The 21,490-nt window shown below is 39.8% G+C and overlaps 1 protein-coding gene across 8 annotated transcripts in view; it reads right to left on the bottom strand.

Annotated features, from left to right (window-relative positions):
* The window catches only part of ERBIN (erbb2 interacting protein), a 117,514-nt gene extending 103,743 nt beyond the window's left edge, over positions 1-13,771 (bottom strand). For 5 of the 8 annotated variants that reach the window (XR_013923508.1, XM_080362026.1, XM_080362034.1 and 2 more), the window contains exon 1: positions 13,560-13,771. The gene's annotated coding sequence lies outside the window, so the exon portion shown is untranslated. Of the gene's footprint in view, positions 1-11,734; positions 11,841-12,786; positions 12,862-13,135; positions 13,254-13,559 lie in introns of those variants that run through there. The other 3 variants (XM_080362029.1, XM_080362028.1, XM_080362030.1) reach the window with 3 other exon arrangements.
* Between the last annotated feature and the right edge of the window lie 7,719 nt (positions 13,772-21,490).

The raw sequence follows: 21,490 nt of genomic DNA, 5'->3' as shown, positions 1-21,490 counted from the left end.
AACATTAGGAGAGGACCTTGCTAGTCGTCCCTGCGAACTGAGGCCTAGTGAGAGACTGAATCCAGCTCCGGTTGGCTGCAGAGTCCAATCCAGGACTTTGGGTGCTGGCTCTGCAGTTGCTGAGACTTTCAAGATTGGTTTTGTATATCTTGTATTATTTTCTCTATTCTTATTAGTAGCATTAGTAAAACATTTTTAATTTTTCGAACTCTCTTCTCTGTCTTTCTTTCCCTCCCAATTGCCTGTCCTTAGTGGGAAGCAGGGAGAGACAGGGGCAAAAGAGGGAAAACGGGCAGGGAGAGGAGGTTAACAATACATCTGCCAGGGTTTTATTGTCACCTCACAATCTAAACCCTCGACAATGCTTTTTTTTGCCTTCCCCTACCCCGTTGGTTTGGTTTTTTTTTTTCAGTCTTCCATGATGCTGCCTTCTGGCCTGCTCCCAAGGCAACATTACCAGTGTCTTGGAAAGCTGCAGAAGGGACACATCCAGGAAGAAACCACAGGAAACAATGAAACAAAGCATAGCAGCCGATATACTTTCAAAAGTCACATCAGTTTATGTCACAGTTAATTAAACTTACACAGATCAGAATTAAGTTGCAAAATACCTTAACAAAATATCAAGACAACGGTTTAATGAAGAGGTAACAAAAGAGATACTGGGTAAATCCAGTAAGTTGGTTCTACAATGCTATTAACTGCACAGAAAGGTGTTAGGAAAAAATTTGGAATGAACTCCGAAGAGGAAAAAAAATTCAGCAGACTCCACAATCTTACTTGTCTATTAAAATCTGAAATAGCAAGGGCTTTGATGAGAGTCTAAATAAGTCAAACTGTGAGAAAATACAACATATTATAACTGTTGCATAACTGCCACCATTTAGAAGTCCTGAAAAGAAAAAAACAACCTTTTATTAAGATCAGGTTTTGTGGAAGTGCATTAACACTATGATAGTAGCAAGTCCAACCTGAACACAGATGTGTGAACTCATTTCCAAGTTCATTTGAAAATTAATTCTTGTTACTAGTGATGACAAAGACTGAACTGGGAATAAGTTTGAACTTGATATTTCACACTGAAAATGTCAACAAACCAGGCCAGACTGTAGAAAAATAACAGATGTCTCTAAGGTGGAGGGAGGAGGTAAACACCCATAGGAACTTGCCATGGTGCACTGGAAGTACGTTTCAGAAATACAAAAGGAAAACATAGACCTGATAGTGCATTTTTTGTACTACTATTTCTGGTACTTCCTACAATTCAATAGCTAAAGAACAGAGCTGTAGCCACTGATATCTAGGGGATGAGTAGAAACATCGGAATGAATTGTGCTTGAGCAGGTCAGGCCCCCCTTCAGCTAGCAGGACTGCTACTCATTCATGGAACACAAAATTTGACATCTAGAATGAAGACAGACAGCACACTCCACAGAAGAATAAAGGCTGAGAAGGAGGACAGCTGCTGTGCACCTGAACATGTTTTCCCAAGATTCTCACATAGCTATCCCAAAGAAGGCTGAGACCAGACAAACTAACACACATCAGCATCAGCGAAGGCAGGTGGACTGCCAGAACAAACACAAAAGCACACAAGAATCCAGCTGATGTGGACCTAGACACAAACAAGCAACTCCAGAAGTTGTTTTGGATCATATGCCTCATCTCTCAGGAGATGAGCACATCCTTAGTCAGTGGTATCATTGCCAAGGGACAGCTAAAAATTTCAGGGAGCAGGCAGGGTAGAATTTAAAACAGAAAAAGAAACATCAGCATCTACTCTTTCAGTCTGGGAGACAAGAAGACATCAAGATTCCACTCCGCTTCACATCTGAGCTCCTAGTATCACAAAGAAAAAAAAGCATAGAAATGCTGATAATTACGGCCTCTGCTACAGCCAGGCTTCATTTGAAGCTATTTTTTTAATGAAATATTTTATTTCAATAAATCCATGCCTTCTACAGCTAGGAAAAAAACCCACTTGCACTCACTTCTTCCCCTCTTTCAGGGTCCTATCATTTCTTACACAAGACAGAACACTAAGGACCTTACGTAAGATGAATCATTGAAGTTAATTTTTAACTGCATGGCTTAACATAGTGATGAAAGAGCAAAACAAACAAGAGAAAAACAACATTCAGAAAGGACAAGCAAAACTGCTTTGAAGATCCATACTTAATTCCTGTGGGTTTAAGAGAGAAAAATCAAGACTTCAAATTATTTCAGATAAGAAAAATTTATGCAAAACAATAGTTAGAAACTAATAAGGTGGAATTACAGCTTCTAGAGAGATATGGGGGTTTTCTGTCAATGCAATTTTTAGTACCTTTGCCTTCTAACTAGAAAGAATCAAAGGGACTACTACCTCCTTTGCAAACAAGGAAGGAATATGTAACAAAACAAGCTCTGCCCTGGGCTTGTTTCTGTATCATCATTAAATCCTGCAATATTTGAAGGTATTATTCCTAAATGTTCCCACTTTCTGTCTCGAGAACCTGTTGGAATTAGAGTTTGGGCAGAAGTAACATCTTCCACTGCTGATTTTTATTTGCATCAACCCCAGTTTTCTACCTGCAGTATCAAGCAATTACATACAACTCTCCTAGGGATGTAAAGAAACACATAAGGTACAGTCTAAAAAAACCACACACACACCGCTCCAAAAAAAAAACAAAAAAAAAACAAAAAAAACCAACAAAAAAAAAAACCCACAACACAACAAACAAACACACACCACATAAAAACCAACCAACCAAAAACAGCACGAAAACCAGCCCAATAAGCACCCCAAAACCCACCCCAAACCTGTAGACTGTGCACAGGCCTAGATCTCCAAGAGGCAAAACATACACTTTTTCCTATACAGCACCTCTATTGATAACTTCCTCCTTTTAATTTCCATCTGTGGCATGTGTTGTCAAAAGTAAAAATGAGGTATGGGGAAACAGATGGTAGTGAAAATGCTGAAAGTGTAAGACAGCAATGAGTATTTAATACTACCCTCAATAAAGAAGTCCTTTTTAACCCCCTAAATTACTAAAGAAACGAGATTTGAAAAACAACTACCACATTCTGTTTCCCATGAGTGTGATATTTTTATTCATTTGACATATGTTGCTTCCTGAACAGATTCAATGTATTTTGGCATTCCAGAACAAAACTGCTCTCATCATGTTTGGCACTTCATGTACAATGCAGCCAGGAAGCCACTCCTTAGACTATGCAGCCATCTGCAGCAGATACCGGAGGTTTTTAAACAAGCTGCACTGCTGCAAATACACAGTATTTTAATATATGAGAAAATTCTTGTCTGTTAACCAGACTTTCCATCTAATTGCCTGCAGACAAATTCAGGTAATATGTAACATGCAACAGTTCAGCACAAATGAAAGCAGAAAGGGGAGAAAAAAACAACAACAAAGAAAATCAAAACCAAACACATCCTATTTCTTATCAGAGATTCATGGTTACTTAATTTTGCTTTCTAAATTGTGTGGTTCATATATTAAAACAAAACAGCCCCGATGCCCTGCTTTACATGCACTCCCCCCAAAAAAAGTAATTGCCAGAATTCCTAGTTAAAACTATGATGGATCAGAGGTCAGAAGAATACAGGAGGCCCAAAACAATACGAAACTTTCAGATACAAAGCAAGCAGAGGTTGTGCATACAAGCAAAGTTTAGATGCGAAACACCACACTCAAAACCCTCTACCTAATAAGATGGATAAACTGGTGAGAACCTAAACAGGTTACACAATTCAGCCTGTGGTGACAGGAACACAAGTGGAAACACATTCACAGACCAGAGTTCAAAAAAAAAAGGACTGCACATGAGTATGTATATCTATGAGTATTCCCTATTTTGGGACTGTCAGATTTCAAAAAACTATATCTTACCAAAAACACACATAAGGAAGTGTCCTGACATTTAAAATACTATGCAGTGCATTAATGAAAGTCACTACTTAAAGAAATACCATATATAATTGGGCTTCCATTTTACTTTAGAATACTGGCCCCTTACAGACAATTCTGTCTCTGTCTTGTAAATGTCGGCCACCCCAATAAGTGCCAGTTTGGTTTTGTTTTTTGCTTTTACATTTGCTTAGTATAAAATGCAGTACTAAAACCAAAAAGCTTTTATTTACAATGCAGCTTTAAAAAGAATTTTACTTTAACATACCTTTTTCACTGCTATGATAAGGAGTAGCCACTATTTCTATAAAGGGCAAAAGTTTGAAAACCCCAAGTATTTTCCCAATTCTAGGCATCTTCTCCCTCGAGTTTATACAATAATTATGACACATATTAGCTTAATGTTATTTTCAGCAGTTTTAAGAGTTACTGTCCTGGGCAAATAAAGGAATCCCTGAACTGTACTTCTGTCTATTTTTTTTCTTCTATATTCATTTTACAACCGATACATAAATCCTGATCCACTCCAATTAGTTGCTCACAATTGTGATGCACAATAATTACTCCTCTTTGGACTAACTGTGGTCCTAACTACAAAACTCCTCACATCTCCCATTTGGTTAAGCACCCTTATTCTTGTCCTCTATTTACTCAGCTTTGCTCTCACAATGTGCATTTGATTTTTGCCAACTCATAATCTCTTTTCACTCCCAACACAGTAATGAAGCATTTAAATGAACGCTTTTTGAACTAAATTACATTTCTCTTTACTTAGTGTTGTGTTGCTCTAAGTGAACAGATGATGATTAAAGAAAAAAAAAAGAAAAAAAAAAGAGCTGTTATTTTTATTTTACTACATGAGGCATTTTGGAGATCAGATAAGCAACTGTTGTAACAAAATTAACAGAAGTGTATTCTTGAATGGTTTCCAAAGCATTTTCTGCCACTTTAGACAGGGAAGAATGATAGCTTACTGCTTTACAATTAAAAAAAATTAAAGAATTACTTTGAAATTAAACAATTTTGCTGAAGTATTGTTTCTCTTTAAGTGCTGCTATCAACATAGATAATAATTCATTATCTAACGTCTAATCCAAGTTTTTCACCTGACAGGAGGTTTAAGGAGAAGTAAGATTTTTCCTTCCCATCACAGTGCAAATTATAGCCTCAAAACTGAACTCAAAGTTGATCTAATAATAACTCAGCTTAAAATGTTACTTAACTTCTGACATCCTGTGTTTTCTAGCAGGACAAAAAAAGAGATATGATACCACTTCAACACTATTGAAGTGAAAGGCGGAACAGTGCCACGCTGATTTACTATTAACGTCAGCCTCTTCTCAGAGTAGGAAAACTGAACTGAGTAGCACAATATAGGAATTTCAGATGATTTCTTAACTGTCATTTCAAGTAGTCGAAATTGTGCATACTTCACTTCAGACTTTTGAAATACTAAAACCAAGTTAATACAAGTTTCGGGAAAATAAGTAACATTTCAATTTTGAGTGAAAGTTATTCCTCTGTAGCTATTTCTGAAGCTGAAATTTAAAACTTTGTCAAGATGTAACACAAATGGAATTAGGGGTGATCTATGGATCTAAAATGAGGAAATATATATTTTAATTCCATGGAAATAGGCAGGGACTCCCTCCATCTGGGACAGGGGAGAGAAAGTGAGAACGTTTTTAGAAGTTTAAGGTATGATTTGTTGGTTCTTGATCAGCTGGTTTATGTAGAATGAGAAATGGATGAGAAAAAGGTATTGGTTAAAGACATGTTTATCTCCCATCTCATAAGACTTTATTTTAACCAGCTCCCTTGACAGGGCCACAATCCTCTCCTTAAGGTCTCACAGGCTGCTGCTTGCAAAACAAATTCAGTAACACTAATGTCATGAAAGACTACAGGACATTTTAAGTCTTGACAATACCTCTCTCACAGTTCCCATAGATTTCCCACAGAAAATCCCACAGAAACATTTGTGTGCTCCACTGTCTTTCTCCAGAAGAGCAGCATTGCAAAGACCACACAGGAATGCCATGATCCTCAGCATTTCCTCTGCTTTGCTTCAATAAAGCAAGACAAAATAAGCAGGACAGTAAATTATTCTCATCTAAGTCTATTAAAATTTATTTTAAGTCTATCTGGCTTTTCTACTACTTGTGTTGTTTATATTTTCATTTATTTAGATGGAATCCTTTGTACCAGACCAAAAGCATTAATGTCTCGATTAAGAATAATGTACTGGAAGAACAGGATTTTCTAATAGCCACAGAGAGCTCCCTCCCCTACAACACACTGTTCAGACAAAAAGTCTCCTAAAAGAAAAGACACAAATAAGATGCACTGTATTTAAACAATAGTAGAGTAAAAGAGTAAAGCTCTGGTAGTTTCCCCTTCCCCCATATCGACACTTCTGATCTTACCCGTCAGAATGAGAGGCAGATAGCTTGCCAAAATCAGAACAGATGGAAAAGCACAGGTTTAACCATCTTTTTCTCATCTTCATACTTAGAGTTGAGTCCCTAACTTAATTGTTAAGCTGTTTTTAATAGTTTCCCCACACCCATATATGAACCAACAAAAGTGACCTTAAAGGAAAATGCCAGGTTTCTCATTTTCATTATTTTCTAGAATTCTACACTCTATTCCCTTTGCCTGTAATTCCTACCAGAAGGAAATTGATGAAATAATTAATTACTTAGAACAAATCAACCTGTATAAGTTCACTAGAGCACAACTGAAATAAATGGTATAAGGACTGGATAGCTACGAACCAGAAAGACATGAACTTCGGAGTTTTCTCCGTCAGTGATAAACTTTACTGCCAACTCTCCCCAAAAATACAGAGCACATCAGAAATTAAATGACCCGCAGCTCCAGGGTTAACATCACATATGATTTTCTGACCAGAAGTAACCCAAAATGAGTAGGTTTTCCTAAAAGGAGCTACCAAGTCAAAATTCCAGGTCACCGCAAACTAATTTGCCACAGCAAACAAACGTACCAGCCGCAGGATATCACTGTACATCAACGGCTGTCTGCATGTTCATCTCCTCCTTCAGGTATATCTGCCTCATATGCCAAAGTGGAAACTAAGCAAATTCAAGGTCTGCATTTTATACTCCATAGCATGAACATGTAAGTCACAAAACTTTTAGACTGCTATACGTATTGCCACACTTTTCAGTTTACGTTTATTGAAAATACAGGCCTCAACCTTGTAAATACTTCTACAGCCGAGCTTTTTTTGTCTGTTTTAACGACAGGCATGCATAAGCACGTACAGATTATTAAGCATAATGTTTCCACAGAGGAAAAAAAAAATAATTTTTATATATATATATATATATACACACATACACGCACATGTATAGAATCTGTGTTAGTATCATTATTTAAGAGTCCTCTGACATCCAGTTTCAAATATAAACCTCCATCTTATCTTCAGGGTTACCTGTAAGTAAAGACAGCAGACTTGCAGTAATCTGATCAAATTGCTGACAATTGGGTTGATCTTCTAAACAAGTTACATTTATGTAACTACTCCTATATTTATACAGTCCTAAAATTACGTTTGGCCCTTTGAAAGGAACTGTGAGGCTGATGTGGCCCCCAGTGAAAATGAGTTTGACACCCCTGTTCTAAACTATCATTTTTCGCCTCAGGGAGAATAGTGCCAGGATGACTGCAGTCACATGTGAGGGAAAAAGCAGCAGTTCTCAAAAAGTTTCTTAGCAGCCTACCAGAAATCTTCCAGATGAGCCTGGAAACACTTCCCACTATCCAAACACTTAAGATGACATTCATAGTAATTCTGGATGACTGAACCTGTGACTGACATTGCCAGGCATCTGGCATTGCATTTCAGATGTTTATTCAGATGTATTGTTGTAGCTCAAGGCATCTATGGCCTCTCCTCAGGAGGTGTGGAAGTTTTGGAAGATATGTACTGAAAAACTCCAAGGACAAGGAGGGCAAGGAATATTGAAGAAATAATTTCTGCAGCTAAACTAAAGCTATACCCCACCTTATGGGGACAGAGGACTAAGGAAGTAGATGAAACTTTTCTTCCAGAACCGTCTGGGAAGATGAAGCCCACTATGCAGATGATACAGGAACTTCTCATGCTACCTAGACCTCAAAACTGATGAGGAGAGGCTCCAAAGGCAGCAGCAAAACTCAAAAGCACAGTATTTCAGACAACAAGACCATCGATTCTGCAGGTACCTTTAACATACTAACAGAACTTCAAATATTTGGAATCTAGTTGTTAACACTGGTGCTTTCCCCACCAACGAGAGTGGCTCTGGCCACTTCAAAGGAACATACCTCCCATTCCAAATTAAGAGTGAAATTATAACTGTTTCATTTCAAGTTATTTGTAACTTACTTTCCTACCTGTTTGTACCCAGAAAGGAAATTCTACTCAAACAGCTCCCACTGAAAGTATGTGATAGTCCAGAATAGTCATTCACTATTTGGACTATATCTGTGTATCTCTGTCCATTCCACCCTGTCAACTTCATCATGGGTTCTACCAGATATGAAGCACAGCACTGTATATATTGAACTATATAAATATGCAGAATTCAATGTGCTTAGAAGAACTTTTGGTTTGGAAAGCAAGCTCATGCACCCAGTGAATTCCAAACTGATCACACTAAAGATACTGATCTACAGTTTCTTCCTGTTATTATTCTCACAATGTACATCTAAATAAGAGAATCCTAAAGCTTGTTTGCTTTTAGCAGTTGTTTTACTTTGCATATATAATATAGTCTTTTGCTTTCAGAATTCCATTATACAAAAGCATTAAATGAGTTTGAGAAACCATAGTTCTATTTACAAAAGATATAGGAAGGTATAATATTGGATATTTAAAAATTTAAAAAAAAAAAAAAAAAGTGCATTTTGGAATCACCTTCTTTCTGGTAGCTTTGCTCCTACAGGAACAGAAGTTGTTCCTACCATCATAGGTAAACTCTAAGGTTTAGCCTTATATGGACAGATATAGAAAGAGAAAGGCCAAAGTATTCCCCCACCTTTCATAACCAAATTTGTGTAAAAGACTTGTTACCTACAGTTTTCTTGGCCATGACAAAAAACAGGATAGAAGGGTATGGGCACCTCATTCATTATCTACTGAAGTGAATAAATAGGGGAGGTGAGTACATACTATCTTATCTAACAAGACTGAGCCTTCAAGCGAAAGAAGCTCCAAAGGCTTCTGACATCATTTCAGCTTCCAGGACAGCACCAGCAGCCAAGATCACTCACATTGTCTTCAGACTCTGCTTAATCATCACTCTTTGTTCTTATGTGTAATGATAACTTAGTATCAAGTATCTACAAATTAGTTCCAGATACAGAAAGAACTAAACTACTTTTGAACTTAAAATACCCTAGGGAAGCCAGTCACAATGCTGATGTTCTCAACCAAGTACACTTCGGTTTGGCTTCATGTAAACCAAATGAAGAGGTCCTGTTTAGCTTCATTTCTCAATTATGCATAGTCACAATGTATTTTTAAAGGTGGAAGGTGCAATTTAGTGTTGATACATCATGCTTCTGTATCACCTTTAGAGGAAGAACAGGTGAAACTAAACAGAGTAGCAAGCCGAATACCCAGATTGAAACACAAGCATCAGAGAAACAAGTATCTTAAAAAGAACCGGTAACTAACACAGAAAAGCAGAATCAGCAGCAGAATTATCCTGTGACTACTACACAACATAAATACTACGTGATTACTATACAATATAAATCCTACCAATTCCAGCACAGCAGTATTCACTTTTTCTATTTCCAGGTAGAATACGAGATTTATAAATTTCTCCTAAATCGGCATCCTTACCTTCAAATCTTAACATTTATAAGATTTTACTCAGGACACACGAACACTGTATTCCTAATTAGAAAAGGATGTTATATTTCAATAAAGTAATATTTTTACGAGACAAAATCCTTCAAAAAAACCCCATGCCCATCTTGTTATTAGAGCAGCCAAGTTTCTCTATCACCTGTCCAACTCAATAGAATTGCTTAACCATTAATTATTACTAAAGTACACTAATTTTACCCATATCTACTCAGCAAGAGAAAGCACGCCAGCTGTGCTGATACAGTGGGCTCTGCATGCTACCTTCACAGCTGGAAACTGCAGTGGCACACTGCAGCTGCTCCCCAAGAGATGAAGAGAACAATAAGGATTGAAGGAAATCCACATTTGAAACTCTGACAAGCACACACCCCACCAGAAAAAATACTTCTGGTCCAGAAGTGGACCAGAGTCTGCTGTGCAAGAAGCCATGGAACTGGTCACAAGTTACCCACAACACTAACAAAAAAAATATTCCCTACGCATTCAAATCAAAAAACTCACAAAATCAGTTAAAATTCAAAAGCTGTAGAAGACATAACCTACATCGCAGGAGAGTGCATTGGACTTCACAGATGTTCCCAAGACACTAGGCTAGTCATGTAAAAGGTTACCACAAACATTGCATGTTCCAAATATGGGGCAGGAAGAGCATTATCTTCAGTCTATTTACTATACAAAGTGTTAAACATGTTACCTTCAGTGTTTGCATTCTGATGTGAACAGTGTATATGACATATTGTTCTACTTACCCAAAAGTTGACCAGGTAAAAGAGCAATGTTTCTAAATCCTCATTTCCCAGATAATTCACATTTAACTATTTATATCAACTGTCATCATCAACATTTGCATGTTCACATAGGAATACAGTCTACTATTTTCCTATCCATAAAAGCAGCTTTTCTGTCAACTCGACTAGTTATTCATTCGGAAAAGGTGAGATTTTTAATTTCTCCATGTGGAGTAAATGTCAGACCTTTCTTTAGCAGATCAGGTTATGCCATAGGGAGAATCTGCTTAAGAGGTAACATATCAACCATTTGATCTGTATGGAACATTTTCCCTAGAAGATTTTCCTTTTTGCTTGGGAGCAGGAAGGACAAAAACAAAACAAGAAAACAAAGCAGACAGCCAGTGATTCATTGCACCCCTACAGGAAAGCAGAGTTGAGGAATTTGCTCCATCCTCTTCTATTTCTAGAACCTACTACTAATATATGCTACATATGTGCAAGCCTTTCCTTAGCTTTAATGTTTCAAGCATGGCTCTTTATGCCTGGGACTACAGACTCTGAACAAATTCCACTGAGGACAAATCATAACACTGTTTTCTTACAGCACCAGCTTAATACATCATGCAACTTTCAATCAACAGTACTTTTTCCATGGAGCACCCTCATCAATTCTATACTAATGTGATACACATATGGATACCCTATAAAGTGCCACATTTATACTAAACATTATCTACTGGGCAACTTATTGAAAAGACAAATCTATTCATATTTTTACTAATATGACAATCATCCTAATGATAATCATATTCCATAGTATGCCATATACTGTAACTTCTAGCCCTTTGATTGCAAGCATGCCTGCCTAAAATTCTTGATGTTTACTTGAGCTTAATTTCATTAATGAGCAAGGAATACCTAGGTCAAAACAATGTTTCCCCAAGCCATTGGCACATGCCTATGCAAGTGTCATTTCAAGCAACATGAGCTACCATGTGTATATTTAGATAATTTTATTCATAATATGAATATCAATATCAGAGTGATTTTTAGTTGAGATGGTTGTTCTCAAGAAAGAATTCACTCCCTCAGAACTCCTCAACTATGTTACTGTCATGAATGGAATTCTATGATATACCCATTATGTGTAAGCAGTACTGATTTACACTTTGACCATTAAAAAGGACTTGATCCATAGCTACCATGGTGACGAAACAGCAGCGTAAAAAGTTGTGGCTCCACTACAAGGATCTATTATTCTGCATGGCATTGAAAAATATCAAGTGCATCATGAGAAACACAAAAGCTCTGAAAAGAAACAAAATTGCATCCATTACCAACACACTGGTTTACAACTAAATTTGTCATGCATTGCTACAATTCCCCCACACCCACCCCCCGCCTTCCCAAGAATCTCAAGTCATTATTGGGACTGAAACACTGCTTTGGAAAGTGATTGCTCTTTGTAAAAGCATTACTCTATTTAGACTTCATTGCTTTTCTGCCAAGCATCAGCCATATAAGGAAACCGAAGTTCACTGCCATTTATTTTGTTCAGCCCTTTCTGACACTTAAGAATAACCCTTACCATTGCCTGGAAAGGTAAGTCCATAAACTGGGAGCCAAATAACTTACTTGTTATCAGCCACAGAAGCCACTTCAGGTCAGTCAAACGTTAATATTTTTCTGCACGGTATATCAAACAGGCAGAGTTGGATTAATAGCTTTTTTCTCAAACACGATGTTACTTGATACTGTTAAAGAACTACATAAAAAACTACTTTGTTCACGCCTCCCAAATAACAACACATCTCAGACACTGGAGTGACTTAAGCTCAGACATCCTATCTGACCAACATGCTGCTTTTGACAATGACAAAGAGGAATAAAAATTCAAATAAGCTAGCACAGAGATATGGCTTCTAGCCCATTTTGAACATTCACAATACAAGAAATTCTTTGCCTTCACGAAAGAACTAACCAATAATTGCCTCTTTGAGGCATGTGAAATGAATCTGCGGTGAGCAATATTGCTTTCACTACACACAACTAAGTTAGCTGGCATAACTTAACAAGCACCAGCAGTACAAAATCTTACAGCAAAACTTCACTTTTAGTTTCCCCTCCAACAGTCCTTCAAACAGGACTCTTCTCAAAAATTATAAAGGCGAAAGTGGTTGCCAAAACCAAATAAGGCTACATTAACATGGAGGTTCAGCTGCATATACTTGTAAGAAATCAGACCACTAGCTACCTTTTTTTAATTGACGTTCTTAAGATAAACTTGGGCAAGGATCAAAATTCAAGACAGACGTCTTTCATAGGCAAGCTGAAAAATATGCAGTCCAACTCGTCATCTTGAGGACAGAGAGGGGGCGGAGGGGAGGAAGAGAGGTAGCAGCAGCAGTCGAGAGGAAAAACTGCGACAGCATTTACAGAGGACTACGAGGACACACTTTTATGAAGAAATTTAACAGCTATCTTGCAGAAGACCGGTCAGATACTAACCTGCACCCCAGAAAACAAGGTGACAGACAAGCAGGAAACGGCAGACACATGGACCGCCAAGCCTTAAGATCTTTCGATTAAATAAAAGATATTACCTCCTTTAGGGCTTTCTTATTTACCAAGAAGTTAATTATACTCGCAGGGTTTGCAATCTTTTGGGAAGGAAAGGAGCCGAAGCAGCAGAATCACGGAGTCGAGCAGTTTCAGTTCAATACCTTCTCCGACCGAACAAAGAAACTTCTGTGTCTGAGGAGCTTAAAAAACTTTCGGTCTCCCCAGCCTCCTTCTTCAGCCTCCATGAAACCAGCAACTACGTTCATACAAACAGCACTTCGGCGAGAGAGGGAAAAACACAAAGGACAGCTAAACTATGCTAGACGGAAAACGCAGAAAAATAAAGGCCAAAAACAGGATATCAAAATGAAGCGTGAACTCCTTCCTTTTTCCCCACCCCCTTCAGCAGAGGAAGGATTTTTCTGTTGCTGCTGCTGCTCCCCAAGCTTTCTCCATTTAATTTACCTTGTCTGTCGGGCGCCTAAACCAGATCCAGCAGGCACGAGTTTCTTCCGACCCCAAGGAAATATATTAAATCCGATCGAGATTTCTTCTCGTTAAGGGGGCAGAGGAGAAGAGAAGAGTGTCGGGGAGGGCAAGATGCAACAGCTTTCGACGAGGGCGGGGGCGTTCGCGCGGCGGAGCGTGCGACGTGCGTGTGCAGGGGGGCAGGGCGGCAGCGCGGCCGGGCTCCTCCCGGTCCCCGCCGGCGGCGGCGCCGGGGTCTGCCCCGCGGGCGGCCCCGAGCCGCGCCGGCCCCGCCCGGCGCTGCGACCGCCCGGCAGCGAGACCGCAGCGCCCCCGCCACCCCGCCAGCGCGGCCCGGCCCGCCGCCGCCCCTCGCCCGCGCTGCCTGCCCGGAGCTCTGGGTGCCGCTCCTCCGCCCCCCGCTCCTCCGCCCCCCGTTCCTCACCCGGGACCCCTCTGCCCGAGCGCGGCCACCGCACCCCCCGCCGCCGCCGCGCCGCCGCCGCCAAAGGCAGGAGAGCGGGATGTCGCCTGCCTCACCTGCCCGCCCGCCGCCGCCGCCCTGTCTCCCCGCCTCCTTTCGCACAGTTCCCCCTTCTCCCGCCGCTCCAGCCTCCCGCCCCGCTGCCCAGCCTCGGGAGCTGTGGGCAAGGGGAATGCCCCGGGGTGAACACACGACCAGGAACGGGGTGGCCCGGGAGGGGGAGGCTGCCGCGCCCCTGCGGCTGCCGGCGCCGCGCACCGCCGCCCAGGCCGGGGGAGGCACCGCAGCGGCGGGGCGGAGCGGGAGCCGGGCCGGGGCCTGGCGGAGGCGGCCGCCCCAGGAGCGGGCAGGCGCGGCGCTCGCGCCCCCACTGGCCGCGACGGGCGGGGGGAGGGGAGAGGACGGGCGGGCAGCGCCGCCGCCGGGCCCCACTGGCCTCCCCTCCCCCTCTCACCGGTGTGGGGCTGAGCGCGGGAGGCCGCGGCGCAGCCAATCCTGAGCCACAGGCGTCGTGAGGGACGGGCCGCCGCAGCCAATGGCGCGCGGCGGGGGGCGGGAGCGGGCCGTGGAGGAATGGGGCGAGGTGGGGGCTGGGGGCGCCGGCGCAGGGTGAGGGGCCGCGCGGGGGGGCAGGGCGGCCCGGGGGCTGGGGGTGCGGGCGAGGGCGGGCAGCCTGCGAAGGGCACCCGGCCCGGGGCGGTGGGACGGGCCCCGCCGCCTCTGCCCGATGTGGGGCCCGCACCCGGGGCTGGGATGGGGCGTGTCCGCCGGGCGGGCGGGCGGCGGCGGGTCCCTGCGGGCCCTTCCTGGCCCAGTAACCACGGGGGACCGAGAGACCTCAGCACTGGGGTGCAGGGGTCTCTGGTTTGCCTCCGCGGTTTTGGCGTAGCTTGTCTTCTTCAGGGGCGCGTCAGCGACCCAGACAAATTGAATCCCGAATGATGAAAGTTTCCTCGGGCGTAAGCAGCTCATCTTCCTGATTGAGTAATTGCACATGGTACATCGAAATCGCCAAAGAGCTGATCACAGGTCAGGTGCTCACCGTCTTAGTTCATGGCCGTCCCAGCAGCTGCTCCTCTGTTGTCCCTTCCAGTCCCTAACTTTCAGCCACCAGAATCTGAGCGAACAAACACATTTGGGGGAAAAAACAACTATCAGCCCCCACCCAAACATGATGTTTGGACATCTTATTTTGATGCACATGACAGCAGTTCAAATAATGTCACATCTATAGCCACACTGGTCCACATAAACTCCTAATACAGTTGTATTTTCAAGTGTTTCAACACCCTCAGTACCACATGATGCTACAGAACATGCTGTTAACTGTAAGGCCATGATATATAAATACCTTTGAAAAGCAGCCGGTGGGTTTACTGGAGATCACACAAATTCAATATCGGTGTTTGTTGGACCTCACCAGTACGTTGATGGAAATGTTTTTCTGTTCAATTTCCTGGATTGTTTGAAATGGGCATTTGATAACCTATTGTGTACGCAATATGCCATTTTAACAGTCCTGGAGCCTGGAGTTGTGTGTTGCCATAAAACAGCACACAAAGCTGACAGCAGGGTGGATTTGTACATGCTGCTCACCTTATGCTCCTCAATGGTGTACTGCGGAGACCATGTCTAAAAACAGAGGTAGTATTGTTTTCACACCCATTTAATCCCTGGCTCCTCTACTGGACTGCCATCAGCTAAGCAGGGATAGTGGTTTATTATGATAACCTGTTTACCAAGAAATGGACAAAGTGCTTAAAAAAAAAATGCCATTTTACTTGAGTGGTTGAATTGCGAAGGAAATAGTATGTTGGGTTAGTATTGACCTGCCCCTGATTTTATCATACAACTAGATGTGAAAAGTCCTTTAAACGCTCACCAATGCCTGAAGGTAATTCCAATTGATATTTCCTGTTCAGGATCATTAGTTGCTTCATCCAGTTTCTTACGGGGCTTTGGATGAAGGAGGTTTAATCTTTAGCAATAAAACATACAGTTGATCACATTTATGGAAGTTCACTGTGTTTAACAATACTGTTATTTATTTAAAACTTCTTGTCTGTGTATGGGAATTGTTCAAGTATCCAATTTGTGTCCAGATATAGAAAACAAGCAGGCATTTCTACTAGGGTAATAATATTTGCTTATTGTTTCTTTACTTTCCTAGAAACCCTCTCTCCGTCTTTACAGAGCATACAGTCCTCTTTGGGGACTACATCTATGACTGGATTTAAATAATTAAAGTAAATTAAATATAACCATCAGAATTTTTTAAAAGTAAAATTATACATGCTTGTATATTTCCCAGAACACTCAATCACTTCCATTGCTTCTTGTTCAGATAAGCCACTTTCTTCAAATGAGTCAGCTTTGGACTAAGGCCACGTGTGAGAACTTCACCCCCAGTGACAACAGATTCAGAATTCCTCAATATAGTGCACTATGTTGGTGCTGTAATAGAATTACTAATTTTTTAATCTCATGCAAACAGTTGATCATTCCTGTCTATTAGCCAGCAATGTATCCTTATCATAATTAGCATGAATGGCTCTCTGTAACTGATGTCCTCCACCATGAACTCTTCAAGATACCTCTTTTATGCGTGAGTTATAAGCTTTTAAATATTAAAGTATTCTTTGGCAATGTTTACTGCAAATTGCCTAATGCATTTATTAATGCAGCAGGATAATAGATAGGTGTGGGAAATTTATAGCACTCATTGCTCTCATGGTGAATCTACCATAGCTGTAACATTAGTTGCAATGTAAAATACGATCTCACATACAGTTTCAGTCACCAAAAATAAAAGCCTAGCCAAATTCTGCTGAAACTATAGCTAGCTAGACCACAGCTCTTGAATACATTTTACATAGGTAAGATTCAACTATCTATACAAATTAAGAAAATGCCAGGAATTATCCCAGGGATTTTAAAGTTCTATAAATATCAAGACAGTATTTAGATTACAGTTTCAACAGAGTCCCCAGCAACATTAATTCCCAGAGTTGGTATCCCAGTTACCAAATAATTACAGATTAAGTGCACAAAGTACAAAATATAGAGTTGCATAATGAGTCTTTCAAGTGACACTATGCAACTGATCCCACTGAAAGTTTAAACAAATTATTTATGCACGACTTCATGGTAGACACCAAGCCCAGACTCCTCTCATTCAAATTTCTAATTTTATATTTGAACAGGAATACTAGTCAGTGCCACAACAACTGGCAGCTGAATTGAAAGAACAGTTGGTGAAACGACCACTTGTATGTTTGTCCCTTCAAAGAGTTCTATGGTCTGAACAAAGTATACATAGTTTTTCAGAGTAACAGGATTTTTTTGTGGCTTTTCCCTGTTATTACTACTGTTGTTCATTGATGTTCATGTGTTTCCACTTTTCCAAGAGCTACACTGAAAGGCCTTTGGGGTAAGCGCTTCTGCTTTTTAAATGCTGAGGTAGTGGACTTAAACAGTGGATGCTAACTTCATTTGAACTGGGATTTCTTGACATCATTGCAATATAAATATTAAAGAGTAATTACTGGAAGTAGTACCTGCCTGAAAGACATAAAAAGACAATAACCAATCTTTTCTTTAACAAGTATATATTGAAGTTTATTTTAGATACTCCATAATTTAAGTTTGCACACAGTCAATTGAAAATGTTTTACTGTAACATTTTCTAAATTGATCTGATTCACAGGTGGATTATACCACATTTATACTGGTGAAATCAACACAAAACTGGTAAAATTCAGTGGCAATTAAGTCTTAGAAGTATGTTGTTATCACTTCCTAAGTGCATAATGCCTTTCTACTATATTCAAAGAGAAGATAAATAAACAACCCCTGTTCAGTCTAACTCTGATACAATCCCAAATTTGCACTGGTTAAATATTGTATTACACCATTCAAAGAAGTTTTCTCTGTATTTTGTTGTATTATTTTTCAAATAGTGAAGTCAAACAAGATGATGAAGGTAAATGTATTGTGTGAGTAAGTTTTGGAGTATTATGCAAGTACCAGTAAAAAATCCTTATAGCACCACAACCTGTTTTGTATATGCTGTGTTCCAGAAATGGTTAGGAATGTTTTAGAGTTATTTTTAATCATTTTATTGTGACTTTTTGTTTGTATTCCTTCCTTGGTTACCATGGGTGAGCTCCTGAATTCTAACCGAGGAACACTTGGCACAGCGTTTCACAGGGAGGAGGAAAGACAAAAAGGTGATGTTAAGGCACCTTTACTCTTTCCTGATTTGGACTGCTTTGCTTGTGGACAGTCTCCTTAACACTGAAGTTAAGCTATTCTGCAGCCTCTTCACCTAAGCGTCTGTTTTGACAGCTGATGCCCCCACATAAATCTTGCTCTGGTCAAAACAAACAGAAAAGAATGAAAATGTAGCTGTGCAGTGTGAGGACATGGACATCTGCAGATCATAACTGTCAGTCCTTTGCTCGCAAGCTCCTGCAAAGCTGCTTCTGGCTGCACTGCAAACATAGTTAAATGTAAATTTGGCAGAAAGAGACAACTATGAAGTTGCCTAAAATAAGCTATTTGCTCAGTATTTTGCCCATGTACCAATGATCGATTTGGACTGCCTTTGGTAAAGTTCTTGGATCCAAAAAGGCTAACGATCAATGCTGCGGAGGATATCTGTGTCCAAAAAGCAATCCTAAAAGAATACTGTACCAATTTCTTTTCAGATCTCAAATAGCTTTTGTGTAAGAAATCAGTTACGCTATCTATAGTAGCTCTATAGAAGCTCTATGCTGGTTATGTTGCTCTTACAAGGTCAGTAATTAGTGCTGCATCCTGTAGGAAAACTATCTTTCTCCACTGGTAGGAAAGAAGAATTTCTGTGGCATGTTTGTTTAAAATTCTCTATGGTGGGTTTTTTAAGCTGATGAAAACCCATGAGAATGTGTTTTGGAGTAACAAGTTGGCGAATAGGTGATGTCTAAATAGACACCATAAATGCTATCACAAATATCATTCCAGAATTATTCTATACAGGCACATTTATGATAATGATACCCATCATGCTAACCATTAAATAAATCCAGATTTCTCTAACTGCATGATGAATTGCATTTGTTTTACATTACATACATACATTATTTTTTCTTAAAAGAGGCTGACTTTGACAATATAAATCTCATAGTAGTTTTTAGCAACATTGTTGTATATGTGCACACCTAACGAATTCCTTACTTTTCCCTTGTCATTTATTTTCTCTGAATAATTTCAGTTGCATAAAAATAAAGAGTAACAATATGTGAATTCCTAGCTTCATTGTTAATTGAATTATATTTCAGGTTGAATTTCTGATGGGCTACCATGTTTGGAACCACAGGTTAAATCCTTTTGAGGCACAGAGATCCAGACAATCCAATGAGATGAACGATCCTGTCTCTAGCCCTATTACACTAACATATTGTACCTTAAGTAAAGGTGTTTTGATTCATAGAAAAGATACCATGGAACATTTTTTAGGAGAATTCAAAAAACAATCCTTTCAATGGTGCTCCATCTGCAAAATATCGTTCATGAAAGATTTGTTTGGGGAAAAAAAATAATTTTTCAGAATCTCTTAAAACAGTCGTAGTTTTTTTTCATCATATAAGAAATTCCATTTCAAGTGTATTTTAAAAAAGAAACATTTTGTCTTCCCTATTTATCTTCTTCATGAAGTCTTCAGTTCTCTTTCTTTAGTTGTTTTTTCCCTTTCTTCCCCTCATCCGATAAAGACATATGACATAGTTCTAAGTACTAAGAACTGTTCTCCTTTTTTAGGTATTTTATCTCTTCTCCTTCAAACAAACAAAATACAAAAGATTGCCCTTGTATGAATAACATAACTGAAAATCATTATAGACATTCTTAATTTTCCTTTGGGAAGGATGATTTCAGAGTGGCTGTTAAAATCCAAAATAGACATTTTTTCGGCTATATCTATCCTAAGTTCTAAGGCATGATAGTTGCAAACGAGAATACTAAAGTAATATTTTTCATGTTTTAGTTCATAGGTTTCATCTCCTGGTTTCTTCCTTCAAGAGAATGTTTCAGTACAAGCCTTACATGACAGATACGAGTACTAGGCTACAACAGTAAGGATATATTGACTTTCCAGGCCACAATGATAAAAAAGTTGTATATTAACTCATTTCTATGCCTGCAAACAAGCAAAAGCTCTCAACAGAGCAAGTGGCTTTACTAAGTGCTTTGAGAAGAGCACTTTAATCTAGAGCTGTAATTTTTATTATGATCTCTGTAAAGAAAATCTTTTAAATGTTTTATTTTGTTAAACTAAGGCTACCCAAATACATAGATTCTGATTAAATCTGCTACTAGCAACATAGCAGAGTTTACAACTGAGCACCAGGACAGCATCAACACATCTTCATTAACATATTTCAAAGTGTTGTGATTAGACAGTGCATGTTCAATTCAACTAGACACACAACTTTAGCGAGAAAGCCCCCCTTTGACTTTGCACAGAAAATATTTCATCCAGGAAAAAAATAGCCTTGTTCTTTCCTGTTGTTGAGAAAAATCCCCTTGAATCTAAATGCAGGTGACACAGAAATCTTATCAATTCATGGAAGAATGTTCACAGTTGCTATTATGAGGCCCTTAAGGCACTGCTTTCCAGCATTCGTATAGTGGCCTGTCCTTAGCCAAAGTTAAAATTTATCGTATTATTTCCCTCATCCTTCCATAACAATTCCATTTGCTGTAGAAGCAGGGAAGTGTCTCAATTAAAAGTTCATCTCACTTTTATGCACTTCGAGAGCACAGTTATGATGCCATGGCTATTACACTGTGTGATACAAATGTGACAAGGTTTGCAGAAGAGGTGATGTCTTTAATTAGAGCAACGGATAGAACTGGGGAAAACAAACAAACAAAAAAAAATTGGACTTGACTGTCACCCATTAATCAGACCTGCCAAGTAGCAAAATACAAACTAAATACAAATGGGACATGGTTGTTCTTCGTACAATAAAAATATTTTAATCAATTAAACCACTGGAGAGGAAACAGTTTCTAACCTGAATGCACAGAGATGAACCAGGAAGGAACCTGTAAGCTTCAAAAACAATGTTACTACTGAGTCCACAATTTGTTTATCCACTGTTAAGAATCTAGTTCCCAGGATTATTTTTTTAAACATGACTTGTAGGTCCCCTGTGAGGACCTGGACTGTGCCATAGATTAAATATTTTCTTTATGAAAAACACATTCTCCTATTCTTCACTGTGTTTTGTCCTAGATCAGTTATCTGTGTGAGTTCATTGTAGTGAGTAATGGTTGACTAGTTTCATGCATGTAATTCTCATGAGGATATGTGATATGTTTAGTGTAATACATCACATTTTTAAGAGTGTGTGAAGAAGACCCATGGAAATTAATAGTTCCTTTGGGCACTGGGATCAAT

The sequence above is a fragment of the Nesoenas mayeri genome (assembly GCF_963082525.1).
Source record: "Nesoenas mayeri genome assembly, chromosome: Z".
NCBI lineage: Eukaryota > Metazoa > Chordata > Aves > Columbiformes > Columbidae > Nesoenas > Nesoenas mayeri.
Note: the sequence above shows the minus strand (reverse complement) of the source record. Positions and strands in the feature narration are given on the sequence as shown.